The following is a 20834-nucleotide window of genomic DNA, read 5'->3' as shown; positions in this document are numbered from 1 at the left end:
ATCCAAATGCCATCACTCGCAGACTCTGTGTCTTCAGACCAGTTACTGACTGTCTCTGCATATAGACTTTGAAAAATTTTGTCTCTCTTCAAACACTGAAGTTGTTAAGTTAAAAACCAATTTTATTCCCCATTTTGTGTTGAGCAAGGGATATATCAAACTGCAGCTTGAAATGTCAGGTCAACTTGAGAGAGTGTGACCACATGAATTGAAATAATTGCAGCCAAAAGCAAAGGCAGTTTTCTTCAGGCAGAAGTCTTATCTTGCATGAATGGGTCATTTCAGCTGTGATTTTTAAAACCTTGAGACACGCTTTTGTGCCCTTGAGGCTGTCTTCTCAGATGCCAGAGTAGGAACCAATGGGTCATTTCCTGGGAGTGTCCCAGGTGATAAACTCAGAGATGTCCAATAACCTTGAATACTTCTGTGATTGAGAATGGATCAAAGGAAATGGAAACTCACTCATTCTAAGAATCGAAAGACCTTCACAGCAAAGGCAATGAAAACAAAAATAAACAAGTGGGGCAATATCAAACTAAAAAGCTTCTGCACAGCAAAGGAAACCATCAACAAAATGAAAAGGCAGCCTACAGAATGGGAGAAAGTATTTGCAAAATCATTGCTCTTATAAGGAGTTAATATCAGATATATATAAAAAATTCACAGAACAGCAAAAAACAAAACAATAAAAACAAAACCCAAAACAATATGATTAAAAAACTGGCAGAGGAACTGAATAGACATTTTTCCAAAGAAGATATGCAGATTGCCAACAGCTGCATGAAAAGGTGTTCAGTATCACTAATCTCAAGGAAATGCAAACTGAAACTACAGTGAGATTGTACCTCAAACCCATTAGAATGCCTGTGATTAAAAAGACAAGTGATAACAAGCACTGGTGGGGATTTGGGAAAAAGGGAAACTTTGTGCACTATTGGTGGAAGTGTAAACTGGTGTAGCCACGATGGAAAACTGTATGGAATTTCCTCAAAAAAATTAAAAAATAAACCTTTTATTTATTAAAAAATAAAGCCATATGATTCAGCAATTTCATTTCTAGGTACACATTCAAAAGAAACAAAATAGGGTTTCAAAGAGTTATCTGCACTCCCACGTTCGTTGAAGCTTTATTCATAATAGCCAACATATGGAAGTAACTAAGGTCTCCATCAATACATGATGGAGAAAGAAGATGTGGTATACATGTATGCAAGGGAAAATTACTCAGCCATGAGAAAGAAACCAATTCTGCCATTTGAGACAACAAGGGTAGACCTTGAAGACTTTCTGCACAGTGAAATGAGCCAGGTTCAGTTCAGTTCAGTTCAGTTCAGTGGCTCAGTTGTGTCCGACTCTCCGCGACCCCATGAATCACAGCACGCCAGGCCTCCCTGTCCATCACCAACTCCCGGAGTACACTCAAACTCATGTCCACAGAGTCGGTGATGCCATCCAGCCATCTCATTCTCCGTCGTCCCCTTCTCCTCCCGCCCCCAACCCTTCCCAGCATCAGAGTCTTTTCCATCAGAGTCAGGTAAGCCAAGCAAATCCCGCATGGTATCACTTATATGTGGAATCTAAAGAAAAAATTTAAGCTCATAGAAACAGAGAGTAGAAAAGGGGTTTCCAGGAGTTGGGGAAATAGGGAGAAGTTGGTAAAGGGTACAAGATTTTAGCTATAAGATGAATAAGGTCTGAGGATCTAGGGTAAAACATGGTGACTACAGTTGATAACACTGTGTGGTATAATTGAAATTTACTAAGACAGTAGAATTTAAATGTTCTCACAGACCGAAAAAAAAAAGAGATAAGTATGTGAGATAGTAGATGTGTTAATTAGGTAGATAAGGGGAATCCTTGTACAATGTATATGCATATCAAATACCACACTGTACACTTTACATACCCAACAATTTTATATGTCAATTTTACCTTAATGAGTGAAGTGAAAGTCACCCTGTTGTGTCTGACTCTTTGTGACCCCATGGACTATACAGTCCATGGAATTCTCCAGGCCAGAATACTGGAGTGGGTGGCCTTTTCCTTTAACTTAATAAAGCTCAAATTTTTAAAAGATACCTTCACATTTCAGGACGACATATGCAGTGCTTTCCATGTCCACATTCTAGACAGGCCTTTAGCAGAGTACTGATCATCCCTCTATCTTTGTCAAGTTTTATGTCCCACTGGGAACAGAGGGAGACTTTCTGTTGTGGGACCCCCTTGGATTCTGTCTGTGTGATATCGCTGTGTTGAAACTTAATTCCAAATCCAGCTGTTCGGTCCATTTGAGACCAAATAATGGTTGATGGTTTTTTCGCTGCTGGATTTTCTGGCTTGATGGCTACTGCATGGACATAGGCCATGATGAATCAGCCATGTTTTCCTACACGTGTATGCAGACCAATGCTTCTTGAGCTTTCCTGTGTACATGAACCACCTTGGCATCTTGTTAACACACACTTTGATGCAGCAGGTCTAGGCGGGGTCTGAGGTTTTGCATTTCTAACTAGCTCCCAGGGGATCACCGATCCATCTTACTAGTCTGGGGATTGTGCTCTGAGTTGCAAAGTTGGAGAACTCTAGTCTGTCAGTGGAATGCATGTTGCTCAAGAAAAATAAAAAGGTGGGTGGGGGTGACTATGTACAAACAGATTTGGGAAAAACGGTTACACTCTCATTCCCTCTTATAGATTAAAATTGTACCTCATTCACATTTTAAAGGATTGGAGAAGCCCTGCAGTTAAAAAAGAAGCTGTTGACTTATTGTACTCAATGTCAAACTCATCTGATCATGAAAACTTTTTTTTTTAAGGAAAATCATTAACATTCAGTAGAATTAATGTTCTTTGTATCAAATTTTGGAAAACAGTTTGAGGCACCAGAGACACAGACTGTCCCTACAATCCCGCCGATTGTAAATAGTAGCTAGGCAGTCACCCAGGAAAATGCTAGAACGTGTGATAATTAGGAATAGCAGCTCTGAAGCTGAGTCAGAGCCTGAGGTTGAATCTTGGCTTTTCTCTTAGAGCTGTGTGATTATGGGTCAGCCAGTCAACCCCTCTGAGCCTCAAAGATCCTGTAAGTGGAAGCCGATGTTATAGTTGTCCAGGTTGGCAAGACAGTTAGATGATGCTGGGCTTCCTGGCTGGAGTGAAAAGGGCTCAGGCCAGAAAAACTAGAAGAACAGTAATACAGAAAAGAAAGGCTGTCTGAGCATGAAGGGCTCCTGGAGACAGTCTGATGCAGAACTCTCACTTTATAGCCAGGGAAATGTCACAGTCACACTGTGGAAATAACTCACCCGTGATCAGCAGTGGAGAGCCGACCAGGTCTTGGATCTCTGGCCCAGGCCCCCTGCCCCCTCTATTGCATTGCACCAGCATATCATCAAGCCCCCAAGTAACCCTTTCAGTTTTCTTGAAGGGAGCCATCTTTGTTTCAACATATGTTTTGGGAAGAAAACCTGGTCTTCACCAGTGAAGCCCAGAATCAGCCTCATTTCCATCAGTGCCGAGTGTTTGCAGCTGTGGTCCAGAGAGGGCAGAAATAAAGATCCTGCCTGTTGACAGCTTTCCCACTGAGGAGCCTACACAAGGGGGCCCCCGTGGCAGGTGGGTTAGAATCCTTGGCTTATCAGGGCCTTTGAGGAAGTGGTGGGACCTTTCCAGACAGGCAGTGTCCTTGGGATCTGCAGGATATGGTGCAGCCTGTGAGGGCCCCATGTGGAGCCCGGGAAAATTTTGTAGGGACCAGGGAGTGCCCAGGGCCCACAGGGCACTATCCTATGGTGAGGGATGAGGCCAGAGGGAAAGAGCTTCTGGTACCCTAGCCCAGTCCTGTTGCCATGGAGCCCTGGGTAAGGGGGGAGATGCTTACTCCCTCTACTTGCAAGGACAAATGCCTCAACCTTTACAGTTCCTGAAAATTTGCCATCAGGTTTCTACTTTGAGTCTCAAAACATCCCTGGAAGATGCCTCTTGTTAGCTGTTGTTGGTTTTCCCATTTGAGGGCAAAGAAGAGATTCACGGAGTGGATGTGACCAATGGGGAGGCAGGAACATGATGCCTGGCCCAGTGACACCTTAAGTCTCATCCCTTGTCCTCAGACACCTTCTCCCAAAAACCCAGATGGGCCCATTGGTTCTGACAGCTGTGGGCTCTTACCCCTTCACCAGTTTCTTGAAAAGGACATTCATTCCTTATTGCTCTGACTTCCGGTTGGGAAGGCTGGGCAGAGCCCTGGGAGTGGGGTGAGCTGCTGGCTCACCTGCATCCTCATCACATCCTGCTCACAAGCAAGGGAGTTTAGGAAATCCTGTCACATGTCCTTTCTTCTTTATGATGGCCTGTGAGTGGACACGGCAGGATTTGTGATTCTCCTTTTTATAGATGGGGGGTGGGGGTGGGGAGAGACATAGGCTTAGAGCTGGTAAGATCATCCATAACAAGATAGCAGGTGGGCTGGCCCTAGAACCCTGGACTCTAGGTTGGTTCAAGACACCCCAGGAGCTAGGGGACACCATGGGCTTGGCTCAGTTCCTCTGATACTGTCACATCCAGGAAAAACCAAGTCCCCTCAAACAGCTGTGCCAAAGGAGAGGAAGTATGGGCTTTAAAAATCTTGCTGTCATCCAAGTCTCAGTCTGACCCCCAGTCAGCCTGAGAGAGAGACAGAGAGAAAGAGCGTGTGCGCCCGTGTGTGTGCGCGCGCGCGTGTGTAGGGGCGGATGTGGGGCTGGGGAAGTGAGGGCAGAAAGAGCCCTGGGCGCCGCGCCCAGTCCCCGCGATTTCCCAGGAGGGAAGCCGGCCTCCAGGCAGAAAGCCAGGAGTCTCCCTCATCGCTCCAGCAAATGGGTCCCAGGAGCTGTCCCCTGTCTCCGCTGCTGACGGGTAGCATTGGGGGTGAGGAGAAAGGGCACGGCTGTGCCCCCCGAGGGCTGCCACTGAATCCGGGAGGAAGCCCATGTATTTGTCTTGTTTCCCGTGCACCATTTTGACTTATTTTCCTGGTCCAAAGAGAGAGCTGCAATGTAAACTAAGGCTCCGTTCTAGGGGGTCTGTTGGCTCCTTGGAGTCGGTAATTGGGGCATTGAAAGGATACAAAAAAGAAAAAAGCCCACAGAGGAGTGGATGATCTTTTATACTTAAAGTTCCCCCCTCTATAAAAGCGACATATTACAAACCTCTTTCTCCTCTCGAACATTTCTTGCTAAGTGCATTCTGATGCCACATTGAAACGCAAAATAGCTGGAATCAAGCAGGCACCGAAGGCTATTTATATGCTAATCTCTATTTCCCAAGCTGAAGCAGGAATCCTGGGCTGGGTGCTGCTTCTAATGATGGCTCGGCTTTAACCTCTCTGGAAGAAAGAAAAGTATTTTCCTTAAGAAAACAACTCAGTTTCTTTAAGATGAAATGTAATTATCTATTATCAGATGTCCCTTAAAATGCAAGGCCTATTAAAGCTGCTAAAAATATTGAAGCCCTAATTTCACCATAATAGCATTTTAATTTCAGCAAATCACGGCTCTATTGTTATAGGACATTTTGCGGTAGGAATGTGGTAAGAGGTCCATCTTAGCTTTTTTCTTAACATTTTCCTTTCTTTGAGAAGTACAATTAAATCATTGCAATCATCTAACCTTGCTCGACACAAAATTTTACTTATCAAGTGCGAAAACAATGGTCATTAGCATTTAAAAGAATTTGTTTTAAAAGTAGCTAAAGTTTAATTGCTTTAAATATTCTTGTTGGAATGTGCAGCCACTGTTGGTTCAACGTTCATATTAAAGAGAGACGGTGTTTAATTGATCACTGAATTTCATTGAAAAATATTTACTTTCTTTCTGGGCAAAGTGTGAAAGAGACTTCTTGATGGACCCTGGAGGAGGACCCGTTTTGGGGGAAGTGACTGCTGTGGGTAGTTGTGGGTAGTTGCTGGCAACCCGGTGATGCGCTCACCCCAGACGGGATGCATGCTTGGGAACTTTTCTTGTGTACATTTCAAAAATGAACCCTCCCTCCCAAGACTTGATTTTGATAGCTTGCAAGAAGAAGCATCCACGCTCTACCACAAAATCCTGGAATTTCTCCTCTAGTTTTTCAGAGATGCATGGATATTGCCATGTACAGATGTGAGCGTTGGGACCATAAAGAAGGCTGAGTGCTAAAGAATTGATGCTTTTGAACTGTGGTACTGAAGAAGATTCTTGACAGTCCCTTGGACAGCAAGGAGATCAAGCCAGTCAATCCTAAAGGAAATCAACCCTGAATATTCATTGAAAGGACTGATGCTGAAGCTCCAATACTTTGTCCACCTGATGCGAAGAGCTGACTCATTGGAAAAGACCCTGATTCTGGGAAAGATTGAGGGCAGGAGAAGGGGGCGACAGAGGATGAGATGGTTGGATGGCATCACTGACTCGATGGACGTGGGTTTGAGAAAACTCTGGGAGATGGTGAGGGACAGGGAATCCTGGTGTGCTGCAGCCCATGAGGTTGCAAAAAGACATGACTTAGTGCCTAAACAACAGCTGAAGAGGGGTCCACCTCTGAGTGGGCTTACCTTTTCACACAAGGGTGAGGGGAGGGCTGGAGGGTGGGATGGGACCACTTACCCATGGATCTTTTGCCCACACCTGTTGGTCTCAGCCACCAACTGAGATCAATCCACTTCTTTCTCCTCTTTGTCATTTGAAATGACATTTTCGGGACCTTAGAGGGATGAGTCACCACTGAATCTCACCAATTATAGCATTTCTGAGTTCCAGGGAGAGGCTCTGACAAGCAGGAAGAGCAGGGAGGAATGAATGGCGGTGGGGTGGGGGGACAAGGTAGGGGAATCAGCTCAAGAGCCCACTGATTGGGGTTTGCAAAAAGGTGTAATTGGGGTCCCTAGTAATCCTATTTATTGAACACTTCCTATGTGCCAGGCATTGTGTTGAAGTCTTTATTAAGACTTCCCCTTAATCTTCACAGCAATCTTCCCATGTAGGCGAGTGTCTCCATATTCCAAATGTGGAAACTGACGCTCAGAGGGGTTAATTTGTCCCAGCCTATGCAGCCAGTGGGAGGCAGAACCCCACACCAGTCTGTGGCCCACCTGGTAACAACTTCCATGCTATGTGGCCTCCTTCTAATAGTTTCTATCCTCAGTCATCACTTTAACTCAGGCCTCCAGCCAGACCCCGAGACCAAAGGCTAGTTCCTTGACTCCATGCTCCTTCCTGCAAGCCCAGTTTGCCTTGGGGACTTTTAGAGCCAGGTACACATGGAATTTGAAGAGCCTTCTTCATTCCTTCCCTCTTTGGCTCTCAGCTTGCTAAGTATAAATTGAGGCCCTTGGATGACCCAGTCTTCCAGAGCTTCTTTAGGTCCAAGTTTGTATGGACTCAGATCAGATCCACACAGGGGTTCTGGGAGCCTTCTCTGGGCCAGTCTGGTGTGGGCCTTGTTTGTGCGGAGATAGGTAACATGGGCCCCTGCTCTCTAGGCAACACTCTGGACAGTCAGCTTGGTACTGCTGACCCTCTTCCTGGTCGTGTCATACTTCTGGATGATTGTGGCTACACCCAGCACAGCATGTGTTGGGTCATTCAGGGTCCCAGAGCAATTTGAGATTTTGCCTGGTTTTCCCCTTTGCTTGCTAGATAAACTCCTGCTACTCTCTCAATATCCAGCTTGAGTTACCTCTTTCGGGGAGATTTTTTTCCTCTTTTCAAGCCCAGATTTCCCTGGATCTTCTAGCATTTCTCCCTGGTACATCTACCATAGAAATGTGAGAATGCAGCCCAGGTTAGTTTCCTGGCTCTACTACTTAGCGGGGCTTCCCTCATAGCTCAGTTGGTAAAGAACCTGCCTGTGATGCAGGACACCCTGGTTGGATTCCTGGGTCAGGAAGATCTGCTGAAGAAGGGATAGGCTATCCACTCTAGTATTCTTGGGCTTCCCTTTTGGCTCAGCTGGTAAAGAATTTGTCTGCAATGTGAGAGACCTGGGTTTGATCCTTGTGTTGGGAAGATCCCTGGAGAAGGGAAAAGCTACCCTCTCCAGTATTCTGGCCTAGAGAATTCCATGGACCGTATAGTCCATGGGGTTGCAAAGAGTCAGACACAACTGAGCGACTTTCACTTTCACTACTTAGCAGTGGAGAATCTCAAGTAAGTCCTCTAACCTCACTGAGCCTGTTTCTTTATCAATACAGTGGGGTAATAATAGTGTCCACTTCTCCCTCTGGTGATGTAAGTACCAAATGAGACTTGTATAAGGCTCCTGGAACACACAAACACTTAATGCACATTACTTACTATTAATGTGGTAAAGGGACTTACTTGTGGGTGTGTGTTACAGTCAGATTGTGTGCTCTGTGGGTTCAGCACCACAAGATTGTCACTTGTCTATCTCTGTGACTAATACAGAGATTTCTGTGTAGCAGAGGTCTCTGTACATTGGCTAAAGGCTTGTGTTCAGATCCATGACCAGCCAGTTACCAGCTTTGTGAACTTGGGTGGGTTCTGTAACTTCTCTGGCTTTCAGTTTCTGCATCTGTAAAGAGACACGTACTTACAGGAACCCTCTGATTTTATTTTTTTTCATTTTTAGCAATTTTCTTTATGTTTTTAAATTGAAGTATCGTTGGTTTGGGCTTTCCCACTAGCTCAGCAGTAAAGAATCTGCCTGCAAAGCAGGAGTTGCAGGAGACACAGGTTCAATTCCTGGGTCTGGAAGATCCCCTGGAGGAGGGCTCAGCAACCTACTCCAGAATTCTTGCCTGGAGAATTCCATAGACAGAGGAGCCTGGCAGGCTACAGTCCATAGAAGGGCTAAGAGTCAGACACGACTGAAGTGACTTAGGACACATGCGCGCATTGTTGGTTTGCAATGTTGTGTTAATTTCAGGAGTACAGAAAAGTGATTCAGTTATATATATATATATATACACACACACACATAAAACTTCTTTTTCAGTCTTTTCTCTTATATGTTATTACAAAATATTGAGTATAGTTCCCTGTGCTATACAGTAGGTCCTTGTTGATTATCTATTTTATATATAGTAGTGTTTATATGCTAATCCAACCTCCTAATTTATCCCTCCTCCTTCTCCTTCCCTTTTGGTAACCATAAATTTGTTTTTATGTCTGTGAGTCTATTTCTGTTTTGTAAGTGAGTTCATTTGTATCTTTTTTTTTATATGATATCAGGGATATCATACAATATTTGTCTTTCTTTTACAGGACCCTTTTCATAAGATTATTGGGGCGATTAAACATAACAAACCTGGTGAATTTAACTCCTTGTCCAGTGCAGTTGTAAGATCTCAGCCCATAGTATCTGTTAGGTTAACAGACTCTCATTAATGACTGTTGTCTATATTCCACTTTTACATTCTTATCCCGTTTAATCCTCACAACAGTTCTGGGAGGGGTCTCTGGCTCATTGAGATCTGACAGCTGTTAAAAGGCAGGTCCCCTCACCTCATATCCCCTCCCTCACTGGCCAGCCTGTGACATTTCATATCATGAAGATGGATGAGGAAATGATTCTCAAACAGGCCAAATAATCTTCCATAAAAGTTGGGTGGGGCTTGGACTTGTGGCTTGTTAGGAATTCCAGCTACATTGATTTTCTAACAGCGGGGTTTGAATTGACAGCTCCAACAAGTAGCTGCACTACATGCGTTTTTGTGCTCTTCAGGGGCTGTTATAAATTTGATTCTATCTGAAATAGCAGATTTCAAGTTGAAGTCCCCTTTGTCCACTCTGGAATTCAGATTTATTTCTGTGAGACCAGTGCAATTTTCTTATCTTTGTTACAAATTACTACAGTCTGGGTTAATCTCACGCAGCAATAAAGCTGTTTGCCTAGGAAGCTTCCTGCAATGTCAAAGCTGATGAATGGCTCCCTCTGGCTATAATAATTCAGTCTAGAACATGGAAGACGTTGGTTCTTCTGCAGGAAACTCCATCAGGGTGCTTGGCTGCTCCAGTTGTTGGAGATCAGAGGCTGTCATCTGGGTCAATTCATTGGAAACTTTGTACCTGTGATGCTGACAAACTCCGTGATGAAATGGTGGGGCACACTGCCCCTCTGCTTCACGAAAAAGACAATTCTGTTGGAGTTTTCTGAGGGTGGCAGTGGATCAGATGCCTACAACCGAACTCAGCACAGACAGGGGGGTCTCAGGGGACAGGTAAGTAAGTGCGCTGGTCTCAGAAGCAGAGAAGAATGGGCTGTAAGGGTAGCAGCAGAAGGCTTATGTTTCATTCATTTCACAATTACTGTAGTTTTAAAAATCTGACACATACCATTGATTAGAACATGAACTACTGACTGAATAAGAACACTTTAGAAGGAGGGAGTAGAGTGAAACCACAACCACTTTCAATGTGCACATTGATTTTCAGACCCAGTGTTGAAGGCATTTGAGGGAGATTGAGATCAGAAGGACAGTAAGAGATGACGGGGGTGTGTGTGTGTGTTATTTCTGAGCAGGTTGTGCTGTTTGGGAGAAAGAGCATTCACATGGAGAGACTAGCATGCCCAAAACCTTTGAAACCACAGGGCTTGCTCAAGAAATGGAAAGAAGACCAGGGTGGCTTTGTGGGAGAAGTTTGTGAGAAGATGAAGCTGGGGTCAACTGGGGACATGACATCTTATGGAGGACCTTGTAGGCCAGCTAAAGAGTTTAGATGTGATTCTGAGGACAAAAAATGTATTGAAGAGTTTTTAGTAGAACTAGGATTGGTATATTTTGTGTTTGGTGTCCATGGAAGGCAAAGCAACATTGGCTTGGGAAGACAGCTGAATCGTGGGAAGCCAGGGCTGGGAAGAAGCTTTCACCCAGCCTGTCCCCACCTGGGGACAAGCACTGGCTTATTGGGCACTAGGAAGTGCCACTATAAAGGCACATAAGTGACAACTCTAGAACTTAAGAGATGGTACACTTCTTTTGAATTCTGTAAGTCAGACTTAACCTGTTTTGAGTACCCATCCATCTAGGCTGGCAATATGTGGTCTTCAATTGGGTTTCTATTTGTTAACCTTTCCTCCAGTGCTACCAGTCCACTGCGGTTTTCAGTTCATTCTGGTGACTGGATTAACTTTTTGTCCAAATTTGCTTGATGTTTAGAAGTTAGGGTGCTCCTCAGCACTTCTGCTATGCTTGGTCATAGGAGTCTTTTGCATGGGTCCAAAAGCCACAGATCTTAGTGTTCAGGTACCTTCTCCCACTTCCCACACCTTCTCATCACAGCAACTCTCCATCATATGTGCTAACTGGCCTCTTCCCAACTTAGAAATCTCCAAGAGTCCCAGCCCTTCTCTTCTTCCTCTCCTTAATGGTCTAACTATTCTTGTTCTTTATAGTCTGAGCATTCTCCGCCATTCTTTCCTCATCTGAGATAATCCAGTGAATAAAAGCTCGAGTGGGTTATTTTTCCTGCCAAGGAATTTCAACTTATGTCCCTTCAACATCAAGGCCCTGAAGGTAAGGGAACACAAAATCCTCTCCCTGGCTCTTTCTTGTAAACTTTAAGGATATGGTCAGAGTTGTGATTTAGCTGATGGAGCCTTTTGCTGTGGAATGGGCTGAGCAAGGAGATGGCTTATTAAATTTCTACCCATCCACTCATGAGTCCATCAACCCATCCATCAACCCAGGCATCTATCCATCCACCCACTGCTTTGAGCAGGCATGAAGACTTCTTAAGGGTCCTGTTTCTTTGACAGCTACATGCTTCTAAGGATGAATTCCCCACAGTGTTCAAGACCAATACAGTATAATGTTTAAAAGCCTGGAGTCTGGAGTCAGACTCCCTGGGTTTAGTCATGGCTTCCTCCATTACTAGCTGAATTCTGTCATAGAGATCTGATTTTTGGTTACAATACCTGTTCTGTTCAGTCGCTCAGTCATGTCCGACTCTTTGCGACCCCGTGGACTGTAGCCTACCAGGCTTCTCCATTCATGGGATTCTCCAGGCAAGAATACTGGAGTGGGTTACCATTTCCTTCTCCAGGGGATCTTCCTGACCCAGGGATTGAACCCGGGTCTCCCGCATTGGAGGCAGACGCGTTAACCTCTGAGCCACCAGGGAAGCCCTACCTCACCTGTAAAATGGGAACAACGGTAGTGATTTTTGGTTACAATACCTACCTCACCTGTAAAATGGGGACAACAGTAGCATCTACCTCAAAGGCTTGTTGTAAGGATTAAGTGGGTTAATACCTGCAAGCCTTTAGAGCAGTACCTGGTGCTTAGAAACTGCTCCATAAATGTTAGAGATCATGAGTACTCTTGGATCAGGGCTGAACATCTGACATGAGATGGGTCAATAGGATTCTTATCACCTTGAAATTTGGAATCAAGACTGGAATTAGTCTGGGTCACTCAGAGCTGCTGAATTAACTGAGAAGTTGTAGGAAGGCTGTTCTGGGCCTTTTGCAAGAAGCGGCTGTCTAGAGAAAGAAAAGAAGAAATGAATACCTGGAGAGGAGACAGGAGGTCTGGTGGCTCTGAGGAAGGGAAAGGGAGAAGGAGGGAGAAGAGAGGCTCTAGAGGATGGAAGACAGAGGGAGGAGGAGGAGGAGAGAGGCTTAAAGGTGCTTCAGTGCTCGGCTTCCTGGTCCCAGTCTTGCCCGTAGTGGTCAGTTTTCACTGTGTCGGGAGAAAGCCCCATTTGCTTGATTGTTTTCTGCTTCAGTGACTTTGGAATGGGCTTCTGATCAGAAATGAAAGGAACAAAGGCAAAGAGAAACAGACACATCTCGCCCTCAGGGAATTTCCCATTGCTATAGACTGAACATTTATTTCCACCAGCTTCCCAACCCCATGTTGAAACCTGAAGCTCAGTGCGATGGTATTAGGAGGAGGGAAGTGACTACCAGGTAATGAGAGCAAGGTCTTCATGAATGGGATTATTATTTAATATGGGATTATCCCTTATTAAAGAGATCCTGGAGAGCTCCCTTGCCCCCTTTTCCATGTGAAGACACAGCCAGAAGATGGCTGGCTTTATGGACCAGGATGTGGGCCCTCACCAGGCACCAGATCTTCTGCTGGCACCTTGATCTGGGACTTCCCAGGCCTTCTGATCCGTGAGAAATAAATGCCTGTTGTTTAAGCACCCAGTCCATGGTATTTTTGTTAGAGCAACCCAAGTGGACTCAGGCAGCCATCTAGCGGGTGAGCGCAGAGATAAGATATGATGAGAGCTAACTGAATAATGAGTGTGGATGGGGCTTCAGAGAGGATGAAGAAGGATTGTACTAGCACTGAGGAGGAAGTCGTCCATTGGGGATGGCGGAGGGCTGATGGAGAAGGCGACAATGGCGTTAGGTCCCAGGGGATGGAGTCTATCATACTTCCTTATCGGAGGTGAGCTGTGTCCACTGCTTGCAGCCATAATACTCTACTGGGGCCATGGACAGAGGAAGCCACCAGACCCTGAGAAAGAGGCTCTGGAAGCAAGACCTCCTTGTAAGATACTGGTACCCTTCTTGCCTCCTAGTTGTCAGGGCTTTCCTACTGCTAAGGCGCTGATTAGTTCTCTGGGGTTCTGGATAGGATAGTCTTATTTATTAGCATCCTTTGATCTCAAAGGATGTTAAGAGTCAGCTCTAAGAGACAGGCTTTACAATTTAAATGTCCCTCCACCCAAGTGGGCCTTGTTGAATATTAGCTTTAGTTAGAAAGCGAAGAAGTTAGTGGAGAGTTCTATGAAGCAGGCTCATCCTGGAATCAGATCAGCTGCGCAGTGAGGCCAGATCTACTGCCCATGAACCCAGCAGGATGAGCTGCTGTTCCCCAAATCCACTCTGGGTGAAATTCCTCACCTCCAAACCTTTGCTTATGCTCTGTCCCCAACCTGGAATGCCCCTCCCTGTGGACCCCTCCCATCTCTACCCAGGAACACTTCCACTCTTTAATGTTTATCTTGTGCCTTTCCTATAGCATCTTCTTTGCTTCCCATCTTCTCAGATTTGGTGTGGCTCTGCCCTGAGCTCCTGCAGTTTCTGAGCTTAACTGCAACACTAGGAAATTGTTTTATTCTTCCTGTTTAGCCCCTACCAGAGTGGTTTGTTGATTTTCCCATCCTCAGAGCCTCTACAAATGTTTATGGACCGCATAAATGTTTTTGCAATCAGACTTTTTAATTCTTTAAAGTTATTGATAGCTATGATCGGAGACATGTGTTGCTAATCATATGCCAGGAATTCAGTTCAGTTCAGTCTTTTCTACCCCATGGACTGTAGCACACCAGGCCTCCCTGTCCATCACCAACTCCCAGAATTTACTCAAACTTATGTCCATTGAGTCGGTGATGCTATCCAACCATCTTATTCTCTGTTGTCCTCTTTTCCTCTTGCCTTCAGTCTTTCTCAGCCTCAGGGTCTTTTCAAATGAGTCAGCTCTTTGCATCAGGTGGCCAAAGTTTTGGAGTTTCAATTTCAGCATCCGTCCTTCCAATGAATATTCAGGACTGATCTCCTTTAGGATGGACTAGTTTGATCTCCTTGCAGTCCAAGGGACTCTCAAGAGTCTTCTCCAACACCACACTTCAAAAGCATCAATTCTTCAGCACTCAGCTTTCTTTATAGTCCAACTCTCACATCAATACATGATTACTGGAAAAACCCATAGTCTTGACTAGACAGACCTTTGTTGGCAAAGTAATGTCTCTGCTTTTTAATATGCTGTCTACATTGGTCATAACTTTCCTTCCAAGGAGCAAATGTCTTTTAATTTCATGGCTGCAGACACCATCACCAGTGATTTTGGAGCCCCAGAAAATAAAGTCTGTCACTGCTTCCACTGTTTCCCCATCTATTTGCCATGAAGTGATAGGGACAGATGCCATGATCTTAGTTTTCTGAATGTTGAGCTTTAAGCCAACTTTTTAACTCTCCTCTTTCACTTGCATCAAGAGGCTCTTTAGTTCTTCACTTTCTGACATAAGGGTGGTGTCATCTGTGTATCTGAGGTTATTGATATTTCTCCTGGCAATCTTGATTCCAGCTTGTGCTTCCTCCAGCCCAGCGTTTCCCATGATGTACTCTTCAAATAAGTTAAATAAGCAGGGTGACAATATACAGTCTTGACGTACTCCTTTCCCTACTATTTGGACTAAGACAAATCTTTTCATGTTATCCTAATGCCAACCCAGTAGGGAGGTGGCACCATCATCACCGCTTTATAGATGAGTAGGAGGGGATTAGAGAGAATTAAGCAAGGCAACATATATAGCTCGTGAAATGGCAGAACTATATTTTCAACCCAAGTTTATTTGAGACCAAAGCTTTTAACTCTTAAAAATAACAAGATACTATCACCTTTCTCAAGAATCCCCAGTTCCCAAAGCAAATTTCACAACAAAGAGATTGTTTACTGATGGATGAATGGATAAAAAATGTGATATATATATTCACTGGAATGTTTTTGAGCATAAGAAAGGAAATCTTGCCATTGGCAGCAATGGACTTTGAGGGTACTGGGCTAAGTGAAACAAGCCAAACAGAGAAAGACAAATGTCATATGTGGGATCTAAAAATAAATGAACAAACAAGTCTGAGCTCACAGATACAGAGAACAGATTAGTAGTTGCCAAAGGCAGAAGAGAGGGTTGTGGGTGAAATGGGTGAAGTGAGTCAAAGGTACAAATTTCCAATTATAAAATAAAACAGACCTGGGGATGTAATGTACAGCATGGCCACTACAGTTAATAATGTTGTATTGCATATTTGAATGTTACTAAGAGAGTAACTAAGATGATGGCATTTGGTCCCATCACTTCATGGGAAATAGATGGGGAAATAGTGGAAACAGTCTCAGACTTTACATTTTTGGGCTCCAAATCACTGTGGATGGTGACTGCAGCCATGAAATTAAAAGATTCTTGCTCCTTGGAAGAAAAGCTATGACAAACCCAGACAGCATATTAAAAAGCAGAGACATTACTTTGCCAACAAAAGTCCATCTAGTCAAGGCTATGGTTTTTCCAGTGGTCATGTATGGATGTGAGAGCTGGACCATAAGGAAAGCAGAGCACTGAAGAATTGATGCTTTTGAACTGTGGTATTGGAGAAGACTCTTGGGAGTCCCTTGGACTGCAAGGAGATCCAACCAGTCCATCCTAAAGGAGACCAGTCCTGGGTGTTCATTGGAAGAGCTGATGCTGAGGCTGAAACTTCAATACTTTGGCCACTTCATGCGAAAAGTTGACTCGTTGGAAAAGACCCTGATGCTGGGAGAGATTGGGGGTAGGAGGAGAAGGGGACGACAGAGGATGAGATGGCTGGATGGCATCACCGATTTGATGTGCATGAATTTGAGTGAACTCCGGGAGTTGGTGATGGACAGGGAGGCCTGGCGTGCTGCGATTCATGGGGTCGCAGAGAGTCGGACACGATTGAGGGACTGAACTGAAGAGAGTAAATGTTAAAGTTCTCATCAAAGGAAAAAAATCTGTGGCCAAGAATGGTGGCAGATGTTAACTAGACGTAGTGGTGATCGTTTCACAATATTGACAAATATCAAATGATTATGCTGCACATCTGAGACTCATATAGTGATGTATGTCAATTATAAAGTTAGCTATACTTCAATTAAAAAAGCAACAACAGAGACATCTTTTTATCAAACTAGTAAGTGAGGATAAAAAGATAACACCAATGTTGATGATTTGCAATGAACAAGATACTCACTTATGCTTGTAGCACTAACACAGTCAAAAAATTGGAACCTCTTGGTGATGGACAGGGAGGCCTGGCGTGCTGTGATTCATGGGGTCGCGGAGAGTCGGACACGACTGAGCTACTGAACGACTGCACTGAACTGAACCCAGAGGTTGCTTTTATGTTGAAAAATTATCTTAAAGAAATAACCCCAAAGATTGAGGAAGAAAGCAATAAATTCAAAATGTTCATTGTATTTAAAAATTGTGAATCACTATATTGTACACCTGTAATTTATACAACATTGTATATCAAGGATACTTCATTTTAAACAAAAGATGTTCATTGCAGCATTACTTATGACAGTGACAAGCTCATAAACAGAAGAACTTAGTAAAAGATGGCACGACTCCATGGAGTACGAGGTAGTCACTAAAATGACAGTCGCGGAGACTGGGTGTAGTACTAGAAAATGTTAAGAATCTAAAAGGTTGGATACACAGTTGCAGGAGTACCACAGTTACAATGAGGCAAAACCCTGAGCTTCTGAGAGAGCAGAAACACATCAAGAATGCTAATGGTCGTTGTGTCAGGTCAAATGAATTATGGCTTATTTTGTTTCTTTTTTTCTTCTATTTTTCAATTCTTCTGTAACATGGTTATATTATTTTTTATGATGAAAATGATGTATTTTTTTTAAAGCTGATGAATAATTCCATAGCTGAGTCTTATTAGCAGCCAAAGGTGACCTTGTCTAAAGAAGACATTCTCCGGGCCTTGGATCAATGCAGGGAGGGCCGGGCAGCATGTGGCACATGCCTGGGGGGTGTGGGGGTGGCAGACATCTGCGTGTATATCCTGCTGCACCGAAAAACAGCCAGTCTGGGACTGATACTGGGGTCCCAAAGGTAGCTGCATACCAGGAGGTGACCTGGCTGGGTCACAGGCACTCAGATCTCCCTCCTCCCTCTGTAGCTTCCCCACTTCTACATGTTGCTGGGTCTCCCCACTGGCTCCAGACAAATCCAGGTAGCAAGTTTGAAAGCTCAGGGAGGGAAAAATGGGATACAACATTTCTTTCCACTGTTAATTAAAAGAAAAAACCAACAATAAAAATGAAAGCTGGGAGACTACACTGAGGATGTGATTGATGGTTTGGGCTGTTTTTATCATCTGCCCACCTAAGTGGAGAATGGCTCTGTGGTTTCTGACCACCTTCCAGGTGGTGGTCGTTTCTGACTTCCAGCCATTCTCTGAGATGCCTCAGCTTGCTGGGCTCTTTGAAAAGTTAAGTATGAGGAGAAGGCAATGGGTTTATAAAATTGCCTGGATTCTCCTCTGGGTTGTGTTGTTAACGCTTTCCTCAAAGGCTGTGGAGTGGGGGAGGGAGGTGGGGAGGGAGAGTAAACCCAGTAGGTGAGACGGTGGGCTTTGGAATTAGACACACTTGGGTTTGAATCTAGTTTTAGCTACTTAGTAATTGCGGCTACATTAGTCAAGCAAAGGCCTTCATCTCATCAAGCCTCAGTTTTCTTATCTGCAAAATGGATAATAAAGATGGTACCTGCCTCAGAGGTTGAAGTTAAATGAGTTGCATATCAAGCAGAGCACAGATGTGATACATTGCTAGCGCTGGATAAGCGCCAGCCCCGGATAAGTGCCAGCCCTATTGTTATTGTTTTTATTATGATTGCCATTTAATGAACATCCTTTCCTTTGGTTGCCCTGCTTTTTCAAAAAGAACTTTTCTACCAGAGAAAGAAAAGGCAATGGTAGCAAAAGATACAGAATAACCCCAAGACTTCCAATTCCCTCTAAGTTCCTGAGCCTCAGGCTCTGTCCCTGCAGGAATTCTCTTTCCCAAACGTCCTTAGGTCTTCCTAGGACTTCGTCTTCCTGTTGACAGCCTCCTGGACTGTCTCCATAGAAGATAGCTTTCTATCCCACCAGGAATGTTTTATCTCCTGGGCATTGCCTCTTTATTGCCAAGGACTCAAGACCACAGCTTGTATACAAGGCGCTGTGCTAAGTGCTATTTATAGTGCTAGAAATTATAAGTGCCATAGTTTCCAGTTTAATTCTCACAACCCCTGATGTAGTACTATTATTATCACCCATTTTAAAGTCAAGGAAATGGAAGCTCAGAGGGGATAGATAACTTTCCCAAGTTCACACTACTAGGATGAGGCAGAACAAAGATTCTCGCCTAGATCCATCTGATCACGGAGCCCCTGTTCTTAACCTCTATGAGACGATGACATGAAGATCTATTGTCAAGGGGTTGTTGGGAATTATTAATGAATGTGGCAAGTGCATACGAACCTCTCACCTCTCTGTGCATTCAACTGCTCAGTCGTGTCTGACTCTTTTGCTACTCCATGGACTGCAGCCTGCCAGACGCTCTGTTCATGGAATTTTTCAGGCAAGAATACTGGAGTGGGTTACCATTTCCTCCTCCAGGGGATCTTCCCGTGGTATAGCAAAGGTATAACAACAGAGCCGCACAGGAGAAGCAGAGCACTGTGGCTATCAGCTTCTGCTCATCCTGCACCATTGCTTTTGACCTTTTGTCACTTCAGGGACCTGGATTTCTTTTTCTGTAAAACAGATAAAACAGCCTAGGGTTGTGGTGACAAACGTGGTAGGACAGGTAAAGCCCATGAAACAATGTCTGGCACATAATCGACAATAAATAAACAAGACTCTAGAGTAGTCACTGACTACTTTTGCAAGTGACTTCCATGACGGCAGAGAGCACTGTCTGTTCTGTTCATCGTGGTCACACTATGTCCTCGGGGAATCCCTGACAAGTGAACGAATGATGGTGGCCCTAGTTGTTGGGGCCATGATGTCTTTAGTGTGGCCCGGCTGTGTTGGATTCCTATGAAGAGTCAGCATGGGCTCTGTCACTTTGGCAAGCAGTGAAATGGATGGACCAGGGCAGCCAATAAACAGTGGCCTGATCCAGGGACAGGACTTAGGGACAGTCACAATGACACCCCATGGGCTGTTTCTACCTGAGATTTCATCATTTCCTTATGAGTTAAGACCATACAGGACTCTGGCCTCACTGGAGTTGTTTGTCAAAATTTATTGTCTAGAGTCAAAGGGAAGACCCTCATCAAATTAGGATTGCATAGGGTTGGAGAGACCACTGGGGCTCGGGCCACCCTGTGGCCCTGCACGGGCCTCCTACCCCACCCCTCCCTAAAAGGAGGCTGAGAGTAGTTAGAATTCAATTAAGCCTTGGTGAAGGGAGTCTTGCAGGCAGAGCTGGGGCAGGCCCATGTCTGGGCTGAACAGAACAACCGATTTAAGCTAAATCAACGCCTACTTAAGTGAGCTGTAATAAGCATTCTGGGGGCAACGCCAGCCTGGGGGCATCATTTATCACTGGGTAATAGAAAACCGTAATGAATAATAACTTGGGCCCAGCAGCCGGAGCGCACATACATTACCAGGTTCCCGTGGCCGCTGTCCACCCAGCTGGGAGGGTGGGGTCTGAGGCCTGGGTGCTGGGGTTTGCATATTGAATTCTGCTGCCTGCAGCAAAGTCTTTGTTGTACAGGAAAGCCACTAATCTCACACCTGCTTTTCCAGTCTTGCACTTGGCCTGGGGAACACACAGTCCCTTTGCTAGTATTGCACGAAGAGGGCACAAGAGGGCTCGGAGGAGAAGCCTGTTCTTGAGAGAGTCTGGTTTTGGCATCTGCCTTGGCCAATGTGTGAGAACACAGATTTCCAATCAACTCCTCTCTGAGGCCTGATCCCAGGGTCCCACTACCTCACAAAGCCTTGTCAGCAAAGGTCTTTGAGCACCAGTGATACACAGGGTTCTGTACTGGGCAATGGTGGGGTGTGGGGAAGCCTTGGGGATGGGTGTGGAAAATTCCTACCCCAGCACTGTCTCATTTGATATCTACTAACTAAATAGATGGGGAAACAGTGGAAACAGTGTCAGACTTTATTTTTTTGGGCTCCAAAATCACTGCAGATGCTGATTGCAGCCCGGAAATTAAAAGACGCTTACTCCTTGGAAGGAAAGTTATGACTAACCTAGACAGCATATTAAAAAGCAGAGACATTACTTTGCCAACCGAGGTCCGCCTAGTCAAGGCTATGGTTTTTCCTGTGGTCATGTATGGATGTGAGAGTTGGACT

This window comes from Moschus berezovskii, chromosome 4 (assembly GCF_049115385.1).
Source record: "Moschus berezovskii isolate FMDL1 chromosome 4, NW_MosBer_1.0, whole genome shotgun sequence".
NCBI lineage: Eukaryota > Metazoa > Chordata > Mammalia > Artiodactyla > Moschidae > Moschus > Moschus berezovskii.
Note: the sequence above shows the minus strand (reverse complement) of the source record.